We start from the raw sequence: 21,888 nt of genomic DNA, 5'->3' as shown, positions 1-21,888 counted from the left end.
CACAGCATCCACAGCTTTCTGCGGTAGAGAATTCCAAAGATTCACGATTCTTTGAGAGAAGAAGTTCCTCCTCATTTCCGTTTTAAATGGGCGACCCCTTATTCTTAAACTATGCCCCCTAATTCTAGATTCTGGCACGGGGGAAACATCCTCTCTGCATCTACCCTGTCAAGCCCCCTCAGAATCTTATATGTTTCAATAAGATCAGTCTTCTAAACTCCAATGAGTATAGGCCCAACTTGCTCACCGTTTCTTCATAAGACAGCACCATGGTGCTGTCCCCTTACCAGCTCCCACTAAGGTTGGGATGTCTGGACTACTGCTTGGAGTGCTGCTGCCGTACCATGCATGGCACAGTAACACCCACTCATTCACAGGGACATAATCATTAAATTAACAAAAGGCCATTGATATGCAAATCACAATATCTGGCACATATACATTACCATGCATCATCAGATTGTGTTCAGATAATAATCCTGCGTCAGTTTCTGCAAAATAAAATCCTTCTCGTTCTCCAATGTGCCTTCCCCTTTAATGGTGCTGGTGCCTTTAAGGTCCAGGATATAACCAGACTTCCTCTTCTCTTTTTGGGCTGCACCCATTAGTGTACCCCTCCCCCCACCACATAGATTCTTCCAGCAGAGAAGGAGGCAATTCAGTTCATTGTGTCCGTACCAGCTCTTTTAAAGAGTTATCCAATTAATTACACTCCACTGCTCTTTCCTCATATCCCTGAATTTATTTTCCTTTTCAACTATATATCCAATTCCCTTTTGAACATTATCATTGAATCTGATTACACCACCCTTTCAGGCAGTGCATTTCAGATCATAACAACCTGCTGCATAAAAACATTCCTCCTATTCTCCCCTCTGGTTCTTTCACCAAATATCATAAATCTGTGTCCTCTGGTTATTGACCCTGCTGCCAATGAAAACAGTTTCTCCTTATTTACTCGATCAAAACCCCTCATAATTTTGGACACCTCTATTAAATCTCACCTGAACCTTCTCTGCTCTAAGAAGAACAATCCCAACTTCTCTAGTCTCTCCACTTAATTGAAGTCCTCATCACTGATATTATTTTGGTACAAGAACTTGAAGTGTCATTGCAGCAGAAGAAGCGTAGTAGAACCATTTGGTGTGGAGAATCTGGAGGGGCTGTCAAAGGATGATATGGAGAACCAGCCAGTGAATCTGGTAAGCATCTCCCTTTTGGTTACAAGTTGTTCTCTGCAACTGATAGGAAAACATAAGCCAGCAAATCCCTTGGAGCTGCTCCCATTCTGCCATCATAGCTTCCCGAGAAGTGTGGCAAAGTGGAATCGGTCCCATGGAATTTCCTGGATGTAGTTTTTAATAATTGGAAAAGATGTTATCAATTGTGATTGTTAGCCACATGGATTCCATTATTTGCCTTGCAGAGCATGCACATTAACAATACTTTTGATTTTACGGTACCCAACTGATACCTTGGTCAAACCCCATCCGGAGTACTGCGTTCAGTTCTCGGCACCACACCTCAGGTGGGATATATTGGTCTTGCAGGGGTACAGTGTAGATTTATCAGAATGATACCGGGGCTTAAAGGGTTAAAATATAAGGACAAGTTGGCTAAACGTGGCTTGTATTCACTTGTGTTTGGAAGGTTGAGGAATGATCTAATTAAAGTGTTTAAAATGTTCAAAGGTTTCAATAGGGTAGCTACAGAGAAACTATTTTCTCTGATCGGGGAATCCAGAAAAGGGACCACAATCTTAAAATTAGAGGTAAGCCATTCAAGAGTGAAATCAGGAAGCAGTTTATCATAGAAAGGTAATAGAAATTGGAAACTCTCTCCCCTAAAAGGCTGTGGATGCTGGGTGAATTGAAATTTTCAAGACTGAGATCAATAGATTTTTGTTAAGTTATGGTATCAACATATATGGATCAAATATGGATCCCACAATACAACACTCCAAAAAGTACTTCATTGGCAGTAAAGCACTTTGGGACGTCCGGTGGTTGTGAAAGGTGCTATATAAATGCAAGTCTTTCTTTACGATGGCTCAAAGGACTGAATGCCCTTCTACTATTCCTATGGGCCCAAGTTTCGGCCTCAGTTGCTCCTGATTTTTTGGAGCAACTGGTGTAGAACGGAGTATCCTAGAAATTCAAATTCTCGGCATTTAATTTGCTCCAGTTCTAGTCAGTTAGAACAGTTTCACTTTGGAACAGAATTTTTTTTTCAAAAGGGGGCGGGTCCGGCCACTTACGCCTGTTTTCAAAGTTTTGGCAGTGAAAACTTACTCCAAACTAACTTAGAATGGAGTAAGTGAAGATTTTTGTACGCTTGAAAAAACCTTGTCTACACTTTAGAAAATCAGGCGTAGGTTACAAATTAGGTGTAGGGAACGAGGTGTGGGGGCGGGGGGGCGGTGGGAAGGGAAGTCATTAAATTCTACAATCAATCCTTAGTTATACTTATACAAATATTATACAAATAAATCCAACCTGAATAAAAATTTATAAGCAAAGAAAAGATGAAATAAACCATGTTCCTACATGTGTGAAAGTGCTTCAGGCAGGCCTTTCATGTTGGAGACAGGCAGGGGTGTGGCATCAGTGTCTCAACGGCAGCCCCAACAGCGGCAACAAGCAGCCTTCGAGCTGAGCTGCTGTGCTGCAGGCAGGCCTTCATTCTGTTAGTGGCTGGCCGGCAGCCGAAGGATCAACACCGGACGCACGCAGCTTTTCAAGGGGGCTGAGGCCATTCGGCCATGGGATAGGAGCGGCTTCAGTGGCTGGCCGGCAGCCGAAGGATCAACACCGGATGCACGCAGCTTTTCAAGGGGGTTGAGGCCATTCGGCCACGCTTAAGGGGCGGCGTCAGTGACTCGACGGCAGCCGAGTCCTTTTAAAAATGGCTGAGTGCCAATGTTTGTTTGACACTGCGCATGCGTGCATGCTCCAACGCGCATGCGCAGGGTTACCGGCACCACTTTGGCTCATTTAAATTGGACCTGCCCCCCACTACTTACAGAATCGGCGTGAATGTTTGGCTCCGCCCACCGCTGTGAAGAGCGCGCCGCGCCAAGCTGAGATCGAGCTCCGAGGAGCCGGAGAATATCAAAGTTTTTTTCTAATGCACTTTTAGGCGCGAAGAACAGGCGTCCAGCTCGGAGGTGCGCCGTTCTCGGCGCGGGCCGAAACTTGGGGAATATGTTTCTACTCCCTTCTCCACAGAATATTCTGGACGATCTGTGACTCAGATCACAACTGCACCTCTCTATCGACATATCACATCCTAAGTTTCTGTCACAACCACTGCTATTGTACTCGACACTAACAGAGTTACAGAGACATCTCAGGGCTGAAATTGATCTTTGCCAGCAGCGTGAAATGGCCTCATTGCGAATTGGCAGCTTGTTTTATGACGTGCTCAATTTTCTTTTAACTTCAATGGAAAAGGAACTGGGGTCTGGTACAAAACAAGCTGCCGATTCGCTATGAGGCCATTTTGTGATACTGGTGAAGACTAATTTCAACTTTCCCCCCATCCTCCTCCCCCACCCCCACAGCACCCTCAGCTTTGTGTCAGCCTTGGCTCGGTGTAAAAGCTCACTCCAGATACGTGAGGTTTGAACCCACAACCTAGGCTGACACTCCCAGTATAGTACTGAGGGAGTGCTGCACTTTCAGAGGTATCACCTTTCAGATGAGATGTGAAACTGAGTCGCTATCTGCCCTCTCATGATAACGTAAAAGATCCCTTGGAACTATTTCAAAGAACACCAGGGGTGTTCTCCCAGAGTCCTGGCCAACATCACTAAAAACACAGATTATATGGTAAATTATTTCATTGATGTTGGTGACAGCTTGCTGTGTGCAAATTGTCTGCTGTGTTCACTACATTCCAACAGTGACTACACTTCAAAAATACTTCATTGGCTATGAAGCATTTTGGAATGTGCTGAGATTGTGAAAGGCAATGTATAAATGCAAGTTCTTTCTCAGTGAAATATTAGTAAAGCAGTTCCGACTAGACCATTTGAGAAGACAAAGGCAACCCTAGACCATGGTCCAAATTGGAAAAGAAGGGAATATAGAGGTGAGGACATTGGAGTACCAACATGATATTCACCTCATAGCTACCATGTATAGTATGAAGCAAGTAAAGCCTAGAAGGTTGCCCATGTCCTTGTCACTGATGAATGAATAAGAAATATATTAGTCAAGTAGCTCTGTAAGGGATACAGAATCTTGGAGATAGGCGTCGGTTAATTGTGAGGTAAAGTAGTGTATCCTCAGACAGATTACTGACAGCTATGAGCAGATACAAACTACTAAAGCTCTAAGTATGGAAATCCAGAGACAAGACTTTGGATCTCGCGTCACAAGCCTCTTCCTGATGTAAAAAAGCCCTTTCAGTTGGTGTATGACTCAAAAGTAGAGAGTCATCCAGTGCGTGAGCCTGGAACATTCCTCAACCTGGTACTGGTCCATCTGGGATTATGAATGATCACTCCACCATCCCCTCCGAACAATAAATTGTTTCTCAGTTGGATAAGTCACCTTCTAGCACTGGTATCAGACATGAGTACAGAGCACACCCTCACAGGTGATTTGGCACTGGGTGAGAAGAATAACACAGGTTTCAGGGGGAAGAGCACAACATACTCACAATAGACACCATTCCACTTATGTAGAGAACACAAATCATCATTTTTACTTGTGTCCTGTCTGCAAAATATATTTGTATATATACTGGGCAACAAGAAGTTTGGATAATGGGAATGGTTGCTGGTTTCACAAAAAGAAACAGACTTAGTTATGTTGATAATTTATCTATCACTTAATGGCAACCTAAACGTTTGTGCAATGATTCCTGAGTGTAAGGTTGTTACGATGGACAGAATCAATGACCTCGTGACCAATCGTAGAACAATTTTCACCTTGCCACAAGAGATTCTTTGAAATTAAATGCTAGCAATCGGATTTTCCTTAACCTTTTGTTCACCTCATTCCTTAACTGAAAGGAATGATGGCAGCCACGATAGGACAAAATTACAATTTGCTTAGGTTTGGCAAAGGGTTAGTCTCATTAACACTTTTCCCAAGCTTGACTCAGAGGTGACATGTTTGCAGACTGCTTCAGTGATCCGAACTTAGGAAATGGCCTGCTTTAATTGGATCCACTCCTCCACTTCATAAGCTTAATTGGTGTTATTGCAACAGTGTTGCATATTCCTTTCTGTCACCTATGTCAGCAATTAGTAACCTCCACCCAGAATAGACTGCAGGACTGGTGTTTCTGGGTGTTGTTAGACTACCAGAAACATTGCTGACACCTGAAATTTTAACTATTATTTAGCTGGAATGTTAGCTGATTTCTTGTTGCATTGCTCACGGTGAGTTGGAGGTTGTAATGTCTGTAAGCTTGTAATGTTTGTAGCTCCACACTATGGATGTGGACATATTGTGTACTGCAATTGCAGAGTTAATCAGAACCAGGCAGATTTCCGGAGGCTTCTGAGAGAGCTGCCTGCCATGTAGGAAGCTGTGTGTGCTTGTGCTCTGTGAAGATATCACATTTGGCGGCGAGATGGGATTTTTAGGATGATTTAAAGCTTAACTTTTGTTGGGGAAGGATTCAGCCAGCCGACAGAGAGACTTTGGAAGTTTCTGTCTTTGGAAAAAAGCTACAAATTCCGAGGTAAAATACAGTACATGATGTGAACAGCTAGAGATTAAAATGGCAGATGTAATCAGACATTTGGGAAATATAGACACGACCAGGAACATTTTAAAGCATATGTGGATTGGCTAGAAATGTATTTCACTGCAAATAACAAAATTGAAGTTCCAGACAATGCAGTCCAGAACCGGGCTGTGTTGGAACATAAGAAAACGATCTTCTTATCGGTGGCGGGTCCGGCATTGTACGAAACCCTTGTAAATCTGCTTGTGCCTGATGAGCCAAACAATGCTTAAAGAGATTTTAATGAAGCTGGAGCAGCACTATAACCCCAAACCGTTAGAAATTGCTGAAAGCTATTGTTTTGGGATTCGGAATCAAAAGGCTGATGAAAGTATTAGTGATTATATCATAGCATTAAAAAAGCTATCAATGCACTGTAATTTTGGAAACATTCAAAACTGAGCATTATGGGATTGTTTTGTGTGTGGGGTGAAAAATGATGCGATCAGAAGGAAGTTATTGACGCCGGATGACTTGACTTTTGAGATTGCTTGTCAGACAGTGAAGTCAATGGGCATGGCCGAACAATATTCCCGAGAATTAAATAATAATTACGGTCATCAGTCAACCGAAGTAAATCACCTGCAGGTTCAAAGTAAAATACGGTGGGGGCACAAAGTCTCAGAAACTGGAATTTCATACAGAGCGTCGAAGTCATGCTATAGGTGCCTGGGACAACACATTGCTCAAAATTCTCCATACATGAAGGCAGAGTGTTTCTTCCGAAGGAAGACTGGGCATCTTGCAAAGGCATGCCGACTGAAGGGTAAACCAGTTTTTAAAGCTATGAGTCCAGCGTTCAAAGCAATGAGTAGAAATCCCCAGAGACTACATAGCATGGAAGAACAACAACAGGATGAGGAGATGTTAAAGTTACACGTCATCAGGAGCACAAGTTTAACGGACAGCGATTCGGAAAGCATCAAAATCCACATAGATGTTGTGGGATTCAAGATACCAATGGAAATTGACACGGGTGCATCCATGAGTGTAGTACTGGAGTCGTTGTACCTCAACAAATTGCGTGATTTCCAACTGGAGAAATCCAAGATAGAGCTGCGAGGCTACTCGGGAGAGAAAATTCCTGTGGTACCGGTGAAATATAAAGATCAATTTCAGAACTTGCCTCGAATAGTAATGAAAGGAGACAAGTCTGCCTCACTAGGAAGAAATTGGTTGAGCTCACTAAAGCTGGATTGGAGTAAGATTTTCTCTGCGGAAGCGAGATTTTCATCGACGGATGAGGTTATCAAGAAGTATCCGAAGGTGTTCTGCGAATCGGGCAGTACGATCCAAGGCTTCAAGGCGAGTGTCAGGATACAGAAGGATGCTAGATCATAGAAAATAGAAACATAGAAAATAGGTGCAGGAGCAGGCCATTCAGCCCTTCTAGCCTGCACCGCCATTCAATGAGTTCATGGCTGAACATGAAACTTCAGTACCCACTTCCTGCTTTCACGCCATAACCCTTGATCCCCCGAGTAGTAAGGACTTCATCTAACTCCCTTTTGAATATATTTAGTGAATTGGCCTCAACTACTTTCTGTGGTAGAGAATTCCACAGGTTCACCACTCTCTGGGTGAAGAAGTTTCTCCTTATCTCGGTCCTAAATGGCTTACCCCTTATCCTTAGACTGTGACCCCTGGTTCTGGACTTCCCCAACATTGGGAACATTCTTCCTGCATCCAACCTGTCCAAACCCGTCAGAATTTTAAACGTTTCTATGAGGTCCCCTCTCACTCTTCTGAACTCCAGTGAATACAAGCCCAGTTGATCCAGTCTTTCTTGATAGGTCAGTTCCACCATCCCGGGAATCAGTCTGGTGAATCTTCGCTGCACTCCCTCAATAGCAAGAATGTCCTTCCTCAAGTTAGGAGACCAAAACTGTACACAATACTCCAGGTGTGGCCTCACCAAGGCCCTGTACAACTGTAGCAACACCTCCCTGCCCCTGTACTCAAATCCCCTCGCTATGAAGGCCAACATGCCATTTGCTTTCTTAACCGCCTGCTGTACCTGCATGCCAACCTTCAATGACTGATGTACCATGACACCCAGGTCTCGTTGCACCTTCCCTTTTCCTAATCTGTCACCATTCAGATAATAGTCTGTCTCTCTGTTTTTACCACCAAAGTGGATAACCTCACATTTATCCACATTATACTTCATCTGCCACGCATTTGCCCACTCACCTAACCTATCCAAGTCACTCTGTAGCCTCATAGCATCCTCCTCGCAGCTCACACTGCCACCCAACTTAGTGTCATCCGCAAATTTGGAGATACTACATTTAATCCCCTCGTCTAAATCATTAATGTACAATGTAAACAGCTGGGGCCCCAGCACAGAACCCTGCGGTACCCCACTAGTCACTGCCTGCCATTCCGAAAAGTACCCATTTACTCCTACTCTTTGCTTCCTGTCTGACAACCAGTTCTCAATCCACGTCAGCACACTACCCCCAATCCCATGTGCTTTAACTTTGCACATTAATCTCCTGTGTGGGACCTTGTCGAAAGCCTTCTGAAAGTCCAAATATACCACATCAACTGGTACTCCTTTGTCCACTTTATTGGAAACATCCTCAAAAAATTCCAGAAGATTTGTCAAGCATGATCTCCCTTTCACAAATCCATGCTGACTTGGACCTATCATGTCACCATTTTCCAAATGCGCTGCTATGACATCCTTAATAATTGATTCCATCATTTTACCCACTACTGAGGTCAGGCTGACCGGTCTATAATTCCCTGCTTTCTCTCTCCCTCCTTTTTTAAAAAGTGGGGTTACATTGGCTACCCTCCACTCGATAGGAACTGATCCAGAGTCAATGGAATGTTGGAAAATGACTGTCAATGCATCCGCTATTTCCAAGGCCACCTCCTTAAGTACTCTGGGATGCAGTCCATCAGGCCCTGGGGATTTATCGGCCTTCAATCCCATCAATTTCCCCAACACAATTTCTCGACTAATAAAGATTTCCCTCAGTTCCTCCTCCTTAATAGACCCTCTGACCACTTTTATATCCGGAAGGTTGTTTGTGTCCTCCTTAGTGAATACTGAACCAAAGTACTTGTTCAATTGGTCTGCCATTTCTTTGTTCCCCATTATGACTTCCCCTGATTCTGACTGCAGGGGACCTACGTTTGTCTTTACTAACCTTTTTCTCTTTACATACCTATAGAAACTTTTGCAATCCGCCTTAATGTTCCCTGCAAGCTTCTTCTCGTACTCCATTTTCCCTGCCCTAATCAAACCCTTTGTACTCCTCTGCTGAGTTCTAAATTTCTCCCAGTCCCCAGGTTCGCTGCTATTTCTGGCCAATTTGTATGCCATATCCTTGGCTTTAATACTATCGCTGATTTCCCTAGATAGCCACGGTTGAGCCACCCTTCCCTTTTTTATTTTTACGCCAGACAGGAATGTACAATTGTTGTAGTTCATCCATGCGGTCTCTAAATGTCTGCCATTGCCCATCCACAGTCAACCCCTTAAGTATCATTCGCCAATCTATCTTAGCCAATTCATGCCTCATACCTTCAAAGTTACCCTTCTTTAAGTTCTGGACCATGGTCTCTGAATTAACTGTTTCATTCTCCATCCTAATGCAGAATTCCACCATATTATGGTCACTCTTCCCCAAGGGGCCTCGCACAATGAGATTGCTAATTAATCCTCTCTCATTACACAACACCCAGTCTAAGATGGCCTCCCCCCTAGTTGGTTCCTCGACATATTGGTCTAGAAAACCATCCCTTATGCATTCCAGGAAATCCTCCTCCACCGTATTGCTTCCAGTTTGGCTAGCCCAATCTATGTGCATATTAAAGTCACCCATTATAACTGCTGCACCTTTATTGCATGCACTCCTAATTTCCTGTTTGATGCCCTCCCCAACATCACTACTACTGTTTGGAGGTCTGTACACAACTCCCACTAACGATTTTTGCCCTTTAGTGTTCTGCAGCTCTACCCATATAGATTCCACATCATCCAAGCTAATGTCTTTCCTAACTATTGCATTAATCTCCTCTTTAACCAGCAATGCTACCCCACCTCCTTTTCCTTTTATTCTATCCTTCCTGAATGTTGAATACCCCTGGATGTTGAGTTCCCAGCCCTGATCATCCTGGAGCCACGTCTCCGTAATCCCAATCACATCATATTTGTTAACATCTATTTGCACAGTTAATTCATCCAACTTATTGCGGATACTCCTTGCATTAAGACACAAAGCCTTCAGGCTTGCTTTTTTAACACCCTTTGTCCTTCTAGAATTTTGCTGTACAGTGGCCCTTTTTGTTCTTTGCCTTGGGTTTCTCTGCCCTCCACTTTTCCTCATCTCCTTTCTGTCTTTTGCTTTTGCCTCATTTTTGTCTCCCTCTGTCTCCCTGTATAGGTTCCCATCCCCCTGCAATATTAGTTTAACTCCTCCCCAACAGCACTAGCAAACACTCCCCCTAGGACATTGGTTCCGGACCTGCCCAGGTGCAGACCGTCCGGTTTGTACTGGTCCCACCTCCCCCAGAACCGGTTCCAATGCCCCAAGAATTTGAATCCCTCCCTGCTGCACCACTGCTCAAGCCATGTATTCATCTGCGCTATCCTGCGATTCCTACTCTGACTAGCACGTGGCACTGGTAGCAATCCCGAGATTACTACTTTTGAGGTCCTACTTTTTAATTTAGCTCCTAGCTCCTTAAATTCTTTTCGTAGGACCTCATCCCTTTTTTTACCTATGTCGTTGGTACCAATGTGCACCACGACAACTGGCTGTTCTCCCTCCCATTTCAGAATGTCCTGCACCCGCTCCGAGACATCCTTGACCCTTGCACCAGGGAGGCAACATACCATCCTGGAGTCTCGGTTGCGTCCGCAGAAACGCCTATCTATTCCCCTCACCATCGAATCCTCTATCACTATCGCGCTCCCACTCTTTTTCCTGCCCTCCTTTGCAGCAGAGCCACCTACGGTGCCATGAACTTGGCTGCTGCTGCCCTCCCCTGATGAGTCATCCTCCCCAACAGTACTCAAAGCAGTGTATCTGTTTTGCAGGGGGATGACCACAGGGGACCCCTGCACTATCTTTCTTGCACTGCTTTTCCTGCTGGTCTTCCATTCCCTATCTGGCTGTGGACCCTTCTCCTGCGGTAAGACCAACTCACTACACATGATACTCACGTCATTCTCAGCATCGTGGATGCTCCAGAGTGAATCCACCCTCAGCTCCAATTCCGCAACGCGGATCGTCAAGAGCTCGAGGCGGATACACTTCCCACACACGTAGCGCCCAGGGACACCGGAAGTGTCCCCGAGTTCCCACATGGTACAGGAGGAGCATATCACATGGCCGAGCTCTCCTGCCATGTCTTAACCTTAGATACCCTTAAATTGGTAATAACAATAAAAAGAAAAGAAAAGCTACTCACCAATCACCAGCCAATCATTTACCACATTGGCTGTGACGTCACTTTTTGATTACTTTCTACTTCTATTTTGCTTTCTCTCCCGCTGTAGCTGCACCGGTACGCTGGCTCTCGATCTCCCGCTGGGCTTTTGACAGGTCGCTCCCCTCTCACCAACTGCCGCTGGCTCTTGATCTCCCGCTGGCCTTTTGACAGGTCGCTCCCCTCTCACCAACTGCCGCTGGCTCTCGATCTCCCGCTCGGCTTTTGACAGGTCGCTCCCCTCTCACCAACTGCCGCTGGCTCTCCATCTCCCGCTGGGCTTTTGATAGGCCGCTCCCCTCTCACCAACTGACGCTGGCTCTCGATCTCCCGCTGGGCTTTTGACAGGTCGCTCCCCTCTCACTAACTGCCGCTGGCTCACGATCTCCCGCTGGGCTTTTTGACAGGTCGCTCCCCTCTCACCAACTGCCGCTGGCTCTCGATCTCCCACTGGGCTTTTGACAGGTCGCTCCCCTCTCACCAACTGCCGCTGGCTCTCGATCTCCCGCTGGGCTTTTGACAGGTCGCTCCCCTCTCACCAACTGCCGCTGGCTCTCGATCTCCCGCTCGGCTTTTGACAGGTCGCTCCCCTCTCACCAACTGCCGCTGGCTCTCGATCTCCCGCTGGGCTTTTGACAGGTCGCTCCCCTCTCACCAACTGCCGCTGGCTCTCGATCTCCCGCTGGGCTTTTGACAGGTCGCTCCCCTCTCACCAACTGCCGCTGGCTCTCGATCTCCCGCTGGGCTTTTGACAGGTCGCTCCCCTCTCACCAACTGCCGCTGGCTCTCGATCTCCCGCTGGGCTTTTGACAGGTCGCTCCCCTCTCACCAATCACCAGCCAATCACTTACCACATTGGCTGTGACGTCACTTTTTGATTACTTTCTACTTCTATTTTGCTTTCTCTCCCGCTGTAGCTGCACCGGTATGCTTTTGACAAGCCACGTTCCGTACCATATGCACTCAAGGAGAAAGCTGAGCAAGAACTCAAAAGACTAGAGACTGAGAACATTATTTGTAAGAGAGATCGATGTAATTGTTGTTGTTGCACCTAAGTCCGATGGTGAGGTACGATTGTGTGGTGATTATAAAGTAACCGTAAACCAGGTTCTAGAGGGTAATGTCCTGAGTACATTGCTGAATATAGAAGATGTGTTCACAACACTGACAGGTGGTCAGATCTTCTCAAAACTGGATCTTACGAATGCCTCCTTACAGCTTGAACTAGATGAGGAGTCCAAGTCATGTTTGACTATAAATACTCATCTAGGCCTATATCAATTTAATAGGCTACCATTTGGAGTGTCTTCCGCCCCTGCCATATTCCAAGGGGTGATGAACCAGATTTTGCAAGATATTGAAGGGGTAGTATGTTATTTGGATGACATATTAATTTCAGCACCAAATAGGCAAATTCAGAATAACATATTGAATGAAGTTCTCAAATGGCTGGAGAAGCACAGAGTACGAGTATCTGCTCATAAATGTGAGTTATTTAAAAACTCAGTGGAGTACTTAGGGTACAGAGTAGACAAAGATGGTTTACATCCAACCATGGAAAAATTGGATGCAATTAGAAATGCACCCACTCCCAGGAATGTGACTGAACTTCGTTTATTTTGGGGTCTTTTGAACTATTATGGGAAGTTCCTACCAAATTTGGTTGAATGACCTATTGAATAAACAGGTCCATTGGAAGAGGTCAAAATAATGCGATACATCATTCAAGGAGTGTAAGAGCAAATTGATAGAGAGCACCATGTTAGTACACGATGACATATCTAAGGAGATTAAGCTAGCATGTGATGCCTCTCCGTATGGAGTTGGGGCAGTGATCTTTCATGTATCATGTAGTGGGGAGGAGAGACCAATTGCTTTTGCTTCACGCATTCTCAGTGCCAGTAAGAGTAATTATGCGCAAATTGAAAGGGAAGCTTTGGCATTAATTTTTGCGGTCAAGAAGTTTCACAAATACTTGTATGGTCATAAGTTTACCATCGTTACGGACCATAAGCCCCGAACAGCAATCCTCCATCCAAATTCCCCAGTTCCAACATTAGCTGCAGCCCAAATGCAGAGATGGGCTTTGATTTTGTCAGGGTATATATGGTATTGAATATAGACAATCAGCTGATCACAGTAATGCTAATGCAATGTCTTGATTGCCTTCCCCATCACAAGTTACACCTAATAGGGAAGAAGTGTTTCATTTTTCATACATTGATGAACTGCCAGTCACAGCTGAAGAGATTGGTAGAGCAATCAAACATGTCCCAGTGATGTCAAAGGTGTATGAGTATATTGCAATTGGATGGCCAAACTAGGTAACAGACAAAGATACACATCCATTCTTCATTCGTAGGAATGAATTATCAGTCGATAAAGATTGTATCATGTGGGGTGCAAGAGTGGTTATACCAAATAAATTCAGGTCCAAATTATTAGGAGACCTCCATGACCAGCACCTGGGAATGTACTTGACCAAGAGTTTTGCACGCAGTTATTTATGGTGGCCAGGTCTTGATAAAGATATAGAGTACATCATGAGTCAGTGTACGACATGTCGATCGGTAAGCAAGCAACGACCACCAGTACCATTACAGCCATGGAAATGACCTCCCAGGGTATGGCAAAGGCTACATTTTGATTTTGCTGAGTTAGAAGGACAACAATTGTTCATTGTGATTGATAGCCATTCGAAGTGGGTTGAGGTGTTTCCAATGTGGAAAATACCAACAAGTAAAACATTGGACATTTTACGAAAATTATTTTCTTCATTTGGCCTCCCTGAAGAAAGTGTTTCGGATAATGGACCACAATTTCGTTCAGAAGAATTTGTACAATTCACAAGCAAAAATGGTGTGAAACATACCAAGGTTCCACCATACCATCCTGCTTCGAATGGTGCAGCAGAGCGCACTGTACAAATTGTAAAACGTGCCCTCATAAAACAAATGATAGATCCAAATCCAAGGAAATGACAGTTGTCATCGGATCACAAATTGGCTAATTTTTTTGATTACATATCAAAATACTCCTCATACAACTACTGGTAGAACACCAGCAAAGTTGTTTCTCAAACGACAGCCACGAACCAGATTCTCGTTGTTAAAGCCAAATTTGGCACAGTCCGTAGAAGAGACACAATTAAGACAGAAAGAGAATCATGATAGAGGTAGAGTAAAAGAGAGAAGTGTGAAATTAAACCAGAAGGTGAGAGTGAAGAACCATCACCATAAATGGTTGAAGTGGTTACTAGGAAGAATGGTGAAGATATGTGGTCCTCGCACATATTTGATAAAGATGTTTGATAATAGAGAGGTTAAGTTTGTTCATATTGATCATATTTTACCTACAGACATGGAAGGAGTTGAAGGTGGGAATGATTCAATTATTTCTGACTCATCAGATAGTTTTGATACACCAGTAGCAAATCCTAAATCCAATGTACTGGAAACAATCCAGGAGAGAATCAGAATGAAAGTCTGAGTCCGAGACAGGAAAACATAGAGCCTGAAGTTTGAGTGAGTTCAAATGAAAATCAAGGAAATTCCATAGAGGAAAACGTTCCCCAGGATGAGCCTCGAATGAGTGTGAATTCGACACCATGTTTGGAATGTTCTGTTTGAGAGCAAAGGTATTCTCTTTGAAACAGAAAACAAGTGGTAAAATTAAATTTGTAAATATGGAAACAAAATAAGTTTATATCCTGTGTTATGTATAAACATGAAAGTTATGTATGATGTTTGTTATAATAACTTCTTCATTAAGGAGGGAGAAGTGTAATGTCTGTAAGCTTGTAATGTTTGTAGCTCCACACTATGTATGTGGACGTATTGTGTACTGCAATTGCAGAGTTAATCATTAAACCGAACGAGGCAGATTTCCGGAGGCTTCCGAGAGAGCTGCCTGCCATGTAGGAAGCTGTGTGTGCTTGTGCTCCGTGAAGATATCCCAGAGGTTATGTTGGGGCTCCCAGGGTATGGTAGTATTGGATAGTGGGTCTTAGCTTATGGCAACATGAGAAAGGGAAGTTCCAGGGTCTTGTAGGACTTGGAGGATGGTCCTAGGGTCTGTGAATACAGAGGTGGGCTCTTGGAGTGGGCCCAGGATCATGACTCAATTTACTCCAGATTTGTTCCCAACTGTAACCAGGCTTTAAATGCAAATCCCACTGTTACAGTATTTGCCAGCATGCAGGTGACAAAGACTATATTTCAAATATTTTGTGTTTTAAACTGGCTTAATTCAGGTATTTGGACTGACAGATCTGGATCTCATTGAGGCAATGGAGAAGCAGCTGCCTGGAGACTGCGAACAGTTCAGGGATGGGTTGAGGGACATACCTTATAGCCCAAAGACTGGTTGTTGGGGTGGGTGAGTGGGACGGTCTGACCGCTGTTGCGGGGTCAGTTGCATGATATGTATAGCCCAGGAACATGCTGGGGGAAGGTGATGGACATCTGGTAGTCGATTGCAACTGGTGACAATTTGTCACTCTCTACTGACTCTATTACTCACTCTGTCTTTGTGTGTCTCTCTTGAACTCTGTCTGATACATTCCCTGGGGGTGAAATTGGATTGGGCCCAAAAACGGCATGGGAATCACGATGCATGATCTGCGCACGCCCATTGAACGTGGCACAGGCAGCACGCCAAATTCATGCTACATGATCATTGTAATGATTGGAATGCTGAGCTCATGCTAAATGCACTGGTGTTTGGCTCAGCAATCAACAGGGGGCCTAATATCATTGCAGTCTGCTGTCCAATAAAAGTTTGCCTCGACTCTCTGTATTTCTTAATGGGAGAGTGCTTTGTTACAGAGACACCTCATTTTCACTGTAGCTGCAGCAATGTCATAACAGGGGAGAAAAAGGCCACCTCACTTGTCGGATGCAGCATTGAAGCCCTTGGTCCAGTGGGTATACAGAAGAAGACAGGTCCTCTACCCATTGGAGGACAGGAGGCCTTCTAAACAGAATATTAGAAGGCAGAGGGAGGAGATAGTACAAGCTGTCAGTGCCACCAGTGTTGCCGCCAGGACCTGGATCTAGTGCCACAAGACGTTTAATGACCTCACACGAGTGACTGATTGCATCTTCAAATGCCATATGCCACTAACTGTACCAATAGCCTGACACATGCTCAATGTACCACAACCCCATCACTAACCTAACAATAATTTCTAGCAATCTTGACTCATACTTCACAATCATGGTTTCAACTCACCCTCACACACTTACCACTGCTGCAAGCCATACAACCCACATCTCACACCTTACACACAATGTCAGATATTCAATCATGATAGTAGGCACATCACCCAAACACATTGCGCCACAATCATTGACACACTTCCTTTTCTCTTGCAGGCGAAGGAGGCTCACAATTGGTGTGAGCAGCAGCAAGAAGGTGGAGTGCAACATGTCTGCACAACCTTACTGCATTGGAGGAAACTGTGCTGGAGATAATTGAAGGGGCCGTTACTGAGGCTGTGGCGAGCAGCGAGGTTAAAAGCATTGATGATAATGCTTGCTCATACCTAATCCTTCTCACATCCCACTTCCCCTTCATCCCACAATCTCTTCTCACTTACAAACCGTTGATGATGTAAGCATGCAGATCTTGCTTCGAACCCTCCTCCCCTCACCATCACTCTTGTGCCTTTCTCCTTTCAGATACCCAAGAACTGCCACCAACCCAGCTTGTGCAGGAAGGAGGAGAGTGATGGAGAAGAAGAGACACCGTCACTTGATCTGATATTCCTAGCTAACACGTCAGGAAATGGCACAGTGCAAACTTTAGACAGTAGTATGGAGGCAGGATCTGCAGGTGTGAGTCACCAGGCACGAGTGGTCTGCAGCCAGGTCAGAAGGAAAGGGTAGCTCAGGTGACACCTCTCCGGAGGGTGAGTTTGCACATGAGCTCGGCTGCAGAGGAGTCAGACGAGGACTTTGACGGGGCGGCCTTCAGAAGAAGGATGATGGGCATGCACACAGATAAACGGTGCAATGGCAGGCCTGCCAGAAAGCCTCTTGTCATGATCAAGGAACATGGAAGAGTCTGGTTCTAACCTTGCAAGGACTTTGTGCGGAACCTGGAGCCCATGATTTCCAGGATGGAAATGTTAAGCTGCTCCATTAGAGCACTTGTGGACCAAACCTTGATGCTGGGTGTGATGAGCGATGTCGTAGCTACCATTGCAGCACAAGCGGAATCGATCCATTGTATGAGTGCTGCAATAAAAGCTCAGACTGTTCTCATGCAGGCTCAGCTTGCTGCCACGCAAGCTCAGACTGCTGCCATCGTGGCTGGCTTTACGAGTGTGGAAAGGGGTTGCAGGGTCTCACAGCAGTCCAGCAATCTGTCCTTCAACAGATGGCTAGAAATGTTGAAGTGCCGCCCTGGGAGAGTGGCATTGGCTCTGTGGAGCATGAATCTACTGTCCTCTCTCAGTACTTCCACCACTGCCACTCTGCCAGTATCCTTGCTGCTGCCTGTCAGGCAGCGAACCCAGACTGCTGCCACCCATGCCGAGGTGGTGCAGTCTATAGCCAGACCTATTAGGCTCAGAACTACTGGAGGTCATCCTGCAAATCTCCCCCATGGAAAATCAGCAGCCTGCCACCAGCCATGCTGCAGCCACTGTGGTAAAACGGTGTAGGAACACGAGGATAGGCAAAGGAACATGAAAGACAGACACTAAGGGAATGCACAAGAGTGATAAGTCGACTTTCTTTATGTAAGATCTGAAATAATCATTTATAACTAATGTTTGAAATGTTTGTTTTGTGGTGAATTTCATTTAACCATACCAAACAGGACGCTGTGATGTTCCATGACAAAGTGATGGTAAGATGGGGAAGTGTTGAGCAATGGGGATCTGGAGTTTCATTCATTGGATCCGGAGTCTGGTGAGGTGCTCGCAAACAGCCCACCTAGAATGGGGATTTGCCCCCTGCCTCCTGTATTCCTCTTCCTCCTATGCTTCCTCCTCCGGTTCCTCCTCCTCCTCCTCCTTCTACTCCTCCTCGTACTCCTTCTCATAGACATAGAAACATAGAAAATAGGTGCAGGAGTAGGCCATTCGGCCCTTTGAGCCTGCACAGCCATTCAATATGATCATGGCTGATCATACAACCACAGTACCCCACCTCTGCATTCTCTCCATACCCCCTGATTCCTTTAGCTGTAAGGGCCACATCTAACTCCCTTTTGAATATGTCCAACGAACTGGACTCCACAACTTTCTGTGGCAGAGAATTCCACAGGTTCACAACTCTCTGGGTGAAAAAGTTTCTCCTCATCTCGGTCCTATGTGGCTTACCCCTTATCCTTAGACTGTGTTCCCTGGTTCTGGACTTCCCCAACATCGGGAACATTCTTCCCGCATCTAACCTGTCCAGTCTTGTCAGAATTTTATACGTTTCTATGAGATCCCCTCTCATTCTTCGAAATACCAGTGAGTATAAGCCTAGCCGATCCAATCTTTCCTCATATGTCAGTCCTGCCATCCCCGGAATCAGTCTGGTGAACCTTCGCTGCACTCCCTCAATAGCAAACACATCCTTCCTCAGATTAGGAGACCAAAACTGCACATAATACTCAAGGTGTGGTCTCACCAAGGCCCTGTACAACTGCAGCAACACCTCTCTGCTCTGAATCCCCTTGCTATGAAGGCCAACATGCCATTTGCTTTCTTTACTGCCTGCTGTACCTGCATGCCTTACTTCAATAACGGATGGACCATGACACCCAGTTCTCGTTGCACCTCCCCTTTTACTAATCTGTCACCATTCAGATAATAATCTGCCTTCCTGTTTTTGCCACCGAAGTGGATAACCTCACATTTATCCACATTATACTGTATCTGCCATGCATTTGCCCATTCACCTAACCTGTCCAATTCCCCCTACAGCCTCTTAGCATCCTCCTCGCAGCTCGCCCTGCCACCCAACTTAGTGTCATCTGCAAACTTGAAGATATTACATTCAATTTCTTCGTCTAAATCATTAATGTATATTGTAAATAGCTGGGTTCCCAGTACTGAACCCTGCGTCACTGTCTGCCATTCTGAAAAGGATCCGTTTATTCCCACTCTTTACTTCCTATCTGCCACCCATTTCTCTATCCACGTCAATACATTACCCCCATACCATGTGCCTTAATTTTGCACACTAATCTCTTGTATGGGACCTTGTCAAAAGTCTTTTGAAAGTCCAAATACACCACATCCACTGGTTCTCCCTTATCCACTCTACTAGTTACATCCTCAAATAATTCTAGAAGATTTCCTTTTCATTAATCCATGCTGACTTGGACCGATCCTGTCACTGCTTTTGAAATGCGCTGCTATTACATCTTTAATAATTGATTCCAGCATTTTCCCCACTACCGATGTCAGGCTAACCAGTCTATAATTCCCTGTTTTCTCTCTCCTTCCTTTTTTAAAAAGTGGGGTTACTTTAGCTACCCTCCAGTCCATAGGAACTGATCCTGAGTCCATGGAATGTTGGAAAATGACCAACAATGCATCAACTATTTCTAGGGCCACTTCCTTAAGTACTCTGGGATGCAGACATCAGGCCGTGGGGATTTATCGGCCTTCAGTCCCTTCAAGTTCCCTAACACCATTTCCTGACTACTAAGAATTTCCCTCAGTTCCCCCTTCTCGCTGAACCCTCGGTCCTCTTGTATTTTCAGGAGGTTATTTGAGTCTTCCTTAGTGAAGACAGAACCAAAGTATTTGTTCACTTGGTCTGCCATTTCCTTGTTCCCCATTTATGAATTCACCTGATTCTGACTGCAAGGGACCTACATTAGTCTTCACTAATCTTTCTCCCTTCACATCTCTACAGAAGCTTTTGCAGTCAGTTTTTATGTTCCCTGCAAGCTTACTCTCATACTCTATTTTCCCCTTCCTAATTAAACCCTTAGTCCTCCTCTGCTGAATTCTAAATTTCTCCCAGTCCTCAGGTTTGCTATTTTTTTGGGGCCAATTTATATGCCTCTTCCTTGGATTTAACACTATCCCTAATTTCCCTTGTTAGCCACGGCTGTGCCACCTTTCCTTTTTTATTTTTGTGCCACACAGGGCTGTACAATTGTTGTAGTTCATCTATGTGATCTTTAAATGTTTGCCATTGCCTATCCACCGTCAACCGTTAAGTATCATTCTCCAGTCTATTCTAGCCAATTCACGTCTCATACCGTCCAAGTTTCCTTTCTTTAAGTTCAGGACCCTTGTCTCTGAATTAACTGTGTCTCTCTCTATCTTAATGAAGATTTCTACCATATTATGTTCATTCTTCCCCAAGGGGCCTTGCAGACCAGATTGCTAATTAATCCTCTCTCGTTGCACAAGGCCCAGTTTAGGATGGCCTGCTCTCTAGTTGGTTCCTCGACATATTGGTCTAGAAAACCATTCCTTATACACTCCAGGAAATCCTCCTCCACAGTGTTGCTACTAGTTTGGTTAGCCCAATCAATATGTAGATTAAAGTCACCCATGATAACTGCTGTACCCTTATTGCATGCGTCCCTAATTCCCTGTTTGATGCCATCCCCAGCCTCCCTACTACTGTTTGGTGGTCTGTACATAACTCCCATTAATGTTTTCTGCCCTTTGGTGTTTCGCAGCTCTACCCATATAGATTCCACATCATCCACGCTAATGTTCTTCCTTACTATTGCGTTCATTTCCTCTTTAACGAATAACGCTACCCCACCTCCTTTTCCTTCCTGTCTATCCTTCCTGAATATTGAATACCTCTGGATATTGAGTTGCCAGCCTTGTTTAGCCTGGAGCCATATCTCCATAATCCCAATTACATCATATCCGTTAACCTCCTACTGAGGTGGTCATGGAACCTGTGGTGGGAAGGACTGCACCCTCAAGATGGCCAAGTAGTGGAGGATGCAGCAGACCACCACAAAATGGGACACCTACCCTGGTGAGTACTGGAAGGCTCCTCCTGAGCCATCAAGGAAGCAGAACTGTTGCTTCAGCACCCCGATGGTCTGCTTGATGACATTCCTCGTGGCAGCATGGCTGTCATTATATGAGTGCTGGCCATGAGTGCTGCAGTTGCAGGGAGGAATCAATAGCCAGATGTGTAGCGAATAGCCCTTATCTCCAAGCAGCCCCCCTCAGATTCGACATGGTGGCTGGAAGAATGCTGGCGCAGCGGACTGGCGCAGTTTGAAGGCATCATGACTGCTGTCAGGATACCGAGCATTCACCATCTTGATATGCTGGGCGTGGTCGCACACCAACTGCACATTAAATGAGTGGTAGCCTTTGCGGTTGCAGTATCTCAGGATTGATATGCGGCGCCCGCAAAGACATGTGTGTGCAGTCAATGATGCTCTGCACCATGAGAAAATGTCACATGTGCCCTCCTCCTGCTTCTATCTTTTCAAAGAGAAGACAATGAAGTTCCTTCACCTGGAGTACAGAGCCTCTGTGATCTCTCTGATGCAGCTCTGGTCATGAACTAGGAAATGTTAGCTGTGTTGCTTGCTCCAGACTGGAAAGATCCGGTGGCGAAGAAAATTCAGGTCCATGATGATCTTGAGGGCCACTAGCAGTGCCATTGCGCCCTGCTCTAAGGCTGCAGGTCTGGTTCCAAGAGGTGGCAGAGTTCTGCGACCATCTCCTTGGTGAAGCGGAGGCCACAAATACACTGCTCCTGG

This window comes from Pristiophorus japonicus, chromosome 10, assembly GCF_044704955.1.
Source record: "Pristiophorus japonicus isolate sPriJap1 chromosome 10, sPriJap1.hap1, whole genome shotgun sequence".
Lineage (NCBI taxonomy): Eukaryota > Metazoa > Chordata > Chondrichthyes > Pristiophoridae > Pristiophorus > Pristiophorus japonicus.
Note: the sequence above shows the minus strand (reverse complement) of the source record.